General features: G+C 38.6%; 1 protein-coding gene across 4 annotated transcripts in view; it reads left to right on the plus strand.

The window, feature by feature from the left end:
• Positions 1 to 5,000, plus strand: part of LOC122253996 (uncharacterized) — a 505,659-nt gene that overhangs the window by 147,503 nt on the left and 353,156 nt on the right. The window lies entirely within an intron of this gene.

Raw genomic sequence — 5,000 nt, forward strand, 5'->3', positions numbered from 1 at the left:
GACGCGTATCGTCAATCGCTGTTGCATTCCCCTCCCCGTTTTATAGAGACATTGTGTAAACACGAGAAGGGGGGGAAAAACACGCTGTGTAATATAATAACAATCTGCGGCCCCTGACTGTGCGCGCGGCTGTAGCTCGCAGTCTCTAAATTCAAGTCTTGAAGGTTATCGCTTGAAATTACTTGTCATCAGGTAGTTGAACATTCGCTAAATCACACGCGCTAACCACAGCGCTTCGGGGGCTTATATCACGGTGATTTGCATTATTCTTCTGCGGTGCAATCTGCATTAATTTCGGACCTTATCAGACGAAATTAAATAAGCATAAACAGCGCAGCCGTGGCCGGTTAGTGTCGCCGCGAAGCCCGGGTCGGCGTGAAATGTATGCGCGGCGTCGTTTAGTGATCCCTTAGGAAAAACGGAGCCCTCATTCCTCGCGCTCGCCGTCGTCACAGCTGTCGGTCGCGTTTCCTGTTTTGCTAACTGCGGCGCGGGAATTAGCATGCGAGAGTGCCCCGGGTTTATGGGCGCGCAGGCCTGGCTGGGGACGAGCTATTTCGATGTTTAGAGTTTTCGTTCTCGCTCTCGTTCTCTCTCTCGCTGTCTCTCTCTCTCTCTCTCTCTCTCTCTCTCTCTCTCTCTCTCTCTCTCTCTCTCTATATATATATATATATATATATATATATATATATATATATATATATATATGTGTGTGTGTGTGTGTGTGTGTGTGTGTGTGTGTGTGTGTGTGTGTGTGTGTGTGTGTGTGTGTGTGTGTGTGCACGTTTACATATTCGCATATCAGACATTTACATATGTACTGCAAATCATAATTACCCAAAACATTAGTGCTATCATTACCGTAATTAACTTCATATCTGAATACATAAACACAGGTTGATTTACAGTAATGTGTAGCATATTTTCTGAGATGTGGTTAGAATTACGCCGCAGAGTTGCATTCTCAGCATAAAAAAAGAAGTATCTGAATAATGGAAATAATAAAACATAACGTTTTCTTGTAACAGAAAAGAACCTTGGAAAAAAAAAAAGAGATAAAAACCGTAAGAAGTTTCCCAAGATACTGAAAAAAAGGAAATTCTAAGGAAATTGCGAAAGCGAAGTAATATACGATTGATTTAATGATAAGACTTCTCAATATTATTTTCCTGTTAGGAGAATACGTGCCTGATAACCCGAGGGACTTTAGAAATTCAGATGTTAAAAAGATATGTTTCGTTTCTCTTTTTCTTTTTTTTAAACAATCTTTGACGGTAATGATTAGAAAAAAACAAGAGAGGATAGAAATTAGCCATTTATAATTGCGAATTTGATTCACATGTAAATCGTGAGATTTCTCCCCCCCCCAAAAAAAAAAAATAATAATAATAAAAAATAATAATAATAAAATAAAAAAGGGGAAAAAACGAAAGAAAAAAAAAAACACTGTATCTGCAATATCCACAATTGCGAATTCTCATTCTTCCGTTATGCACTCAAGAAAAAAAAAATGAAAAGAGAGAGAAGATTAGGGAATTATTATTACATGTTATTGCTCTTGCAATTTATTTTGCATTCATTGCCGAGTGATGGTGTAGGGAGAGAGAGGGAAAGAGAAGGAGAGACAGACAGAGAAATAGATAGATAGACAGACACATAGGGAGAGAGAGTGAGCGAGAGAGAGAGAGAGAGAGAGAGAGAAATAGATAGACAAACAAACATATAGAGATAAAGAGAGAGAGAGAGAGAAATAGATAGACTGTCAGACAAATAGAGATAGATAGAGAAAGAAATAGAGAGGGGGAGGAAAGGGAAGGGAGAGAGGATACCGGCGCTGAGGATATCTTTTCCCCAGTGTCTAGTTAAGTTCACCTTCAGTTCTTAGGGATGTTTATGTTTGTACAGTAGATTTAAGGTGAATTTCGTATGCATATACACGTCACCGTCGACCATATTTGTATGCACACGCACACATGTATCACTTATTGCACACATATTTACTAATAGAAATGCATAACCCTTACTGATTGAGACTGTAGAGCGAGAGGGAACAGGATGGTGAAATGAGAGGGAGACACCGAATGTATGGGATGGTTGTGTGAGTGTGTGTGTGTGTGTGTGTGTGTGTGTGTGTGTGTGTGTGTGTGTATTTGTGTGTGTGTGTGTGTGTTCTATTCGAACCGGAAACAACAATGTCAGTTACAGTGATATCATGCGAAGAGCCTCGCGCATGAGTCTATTACCTAAAATGCCTCATGTTGATACTAAACTTAAGCCCTTTGACTTGCCTTCTTTGTTCTTTAGATGACTGCCTCTCTCTCTTTCTCTCTCTCTCAATCTCTCACACATTCTCCCTCTCCCTCCCTCCCTCCCTCCCTCCCTTACACCCCCCTCCTCCTCCCCCCCTAAAAGAGAAACGGTACGGCACCACCGGAAGGAAGCAGATCTTGCAGACAGTCCCACTGATGAGGAAGATGCTATCGGCGCTCGCGTTCCCTATCTTCACTCTGGTCGTCGGGCCGTGGCAAGCGAATGTTTTTTGTTTTTTGTTTGTTTGTTTTTTAAGATTTGTTTTTTAAGATTTGTTATGAAAGAGTGTGGATCCTCCCTTACCCCTTTTGAAGCCGCAGTCGTGGAGAAGAAAATATAGTTTGTTGTATTTGTTGGTATTGATTTTTTTTTTTTTTTTTTTTATCTTCGTCTCGTTTTGCTTCGTATTTTCCTAATTTTTCGCCTTCTTTTTTTTTCTTTTGCTTCTAATTTTCCTCTAGAATTCTTTTTTTTTCTTAATCCTCTTCTTTCTTTCTTTTTTTCCTTTGCTGTTTCTTTCTTCGTCTTCCTTATTACTTTCTTCTTCCTTCCTCCTTTGTTTCTTCTTACTTTCTTCCTTCTATCTGTAACTTCCCCTTCATTTCCTCGTTTTTCGTTTATCTTATTTTAACCCATTAATCCTTAAAGTGCTGTAAAACTATGGATTTATTTTATTTTTATAATAATAATGTTATTGACAATGATAAGTGGTGATGATATTAATGATTTGAATAAGAAAAAAAAAAGTCCAAGGAATGCGGACAATAGGCTTGGGTAGGCCTAGTAATTGACTCCTTGGTAACTAATTCTAACCTCTCTTCAGTTGGCTCCTTATCGTAGCCAACTGGCCGATGAATAAACGAATAAACAAATTAACAAATTATCATCCAGACAAAATAAAAGACAAAATTAAAACAAATTTTCTTTTTAAGAAATGTAATAAAAAGTGTTATGTAGTCAGAGCTCCTTGATCTCATATTGCCAAATAATATATACGCGCGTTTTCTCTCTTTTGAACTCTCAACTTCCCAAAAAACAAAAAGGATGTACAAAGAAATCAGTCTTACTAAAAATAAGTTGCAGTTCGGTTAAGAGTGAAGGTTGAATACCTAATGGTTGTTGCATCCACTGCATGTTGCTTTCTGGTGTTGTTATTGCATTCGGAGATCCTGGGTCCTTAGCCTTGTTTATCATCGTGACTGGCGTATAAGTCTGATATGTTTTTTAAACTCACCAGAGCGTTTTACAAATGTAATTAAACGATGCTTTCTGACTTCGAGGCTTAGTTAAGAAGTCAATAATGGGTTTATTATCTTCCTGGTAGTTATTACCAATGCTATTTTTATCGTTTGGTCTTTTGTGTCTGAGGAAAGTGTATGTAATACCATCTGTCTTTATCACTGTGATGGTCTGGCAATAACTTTTTTTTAAGAATATATATACTTGTATTGATATCGTCGTGTCAATGATCCGGGATGTATCATGGTTTTGGATGCGTAGTTGTGTGTGCGTGAAAGAGAGATTAATGTTACCGGTGAATGTATGCGTCTTGGTAAAGGAATGTGCGATATGTTGATATACGGAAAGAGGAGAATGGAGGAGAAATAGGAGAGGGAGAGAGAGACAGAAACAGAATGTGTATGCGTGTACTCGGATATTTGATACCGGAAATACCTAATTAGACATCCAATTATTAGTAGATATAATTCTACAAATAGCAACAATTATTATTTTTTAATCTTCTTTAAACGATCGAATGCCTGCCCAGCCTTAACAAGAGATGCAAGTAAACACTATTAAAAGTAAATTAACACTTGTTGTGGTTTACGGCCCCTGGAAATTTATATTCGGAAACTTAACGGGGTTCAATAATCTATGAGTGATATTAGTTGTAAGTTAATGATCTGGAAAAATAATAAGCGTATATTAAGATCGCTGTAATAGGTTTTTTGATCCTGAGGAAAATCATTTTCTACAAGCTTGAGAAAACTTTTAGCAGGTGGCGTGAGTTCATCTAAACAATAGATAGATAGATAAATAGATAAATAAGATATTAAAGAAAGAAAAAAAGAACTTCATATTCAAAACAAACTATAAATTACAAACATACAGAAACCTTTTTTTAAAAATACATTCATTCACTCCATTCATCATTTTCTTAGCGTTCTAACCGTCTATTTAGCTATCCAGTAGATTATATAACAGCCATTTCTACCTGCATTTGCAATGATTAAGTTGTTATCAAGCCAGCCCCTCTCATTAACAAAAACACTGGCTGTCACGTGTAATGGGTTTCACTCTTTCGGGAAATTGTTGATCATATGTCCTGTTAGGCTTTTTTTTTTTTTTTAAGTCTCTTCGATAGGTCTCTGTTTGTCTGTCTGTTACATGTGTTTAGTCTTGTTTTTGTTTTTGTTTTTTGTCTGGCTTTATCTAGTTTTGCTTATCTGTGTGTGTTTGTCTATCTCTCTGCCCCCCCCCCTCTCTCTCTCTCTCTCTCTTTCTCTCTCCCTCTCTCTCTCTCCCTCTCTCTCTCTTCCCTCTCCCCCATCCCCCACCCCTCTCTCTCTCTCTCTCCCTCTCTCTCCCCCTCCCCCATCCCCCACCCTCTCTCTCTCCGCCCTCCCATCTCTCCCTCCCTCCCTCCTTCTCCCCCCTCTCTCCCCCCTCCCCCACACCCTCTCTCTCTG

The sequence above is a fragment of the Penaeus japonicus genome, unplaced genomic scaffold (genome assembly GCF_977035675.1).
Source record: "Penaeus japonicus unplaced genomic scaffold, GWHDUDI00000001_assembly GWHDUDI00000033, whole genome shotgun sequence".
Lineage (NCBI taxonomy): Eukaryota > Metazoa > Arthropoda > Malacostraca > Decapoda > Penaeidae > Penaeus > Penaeus japonicus.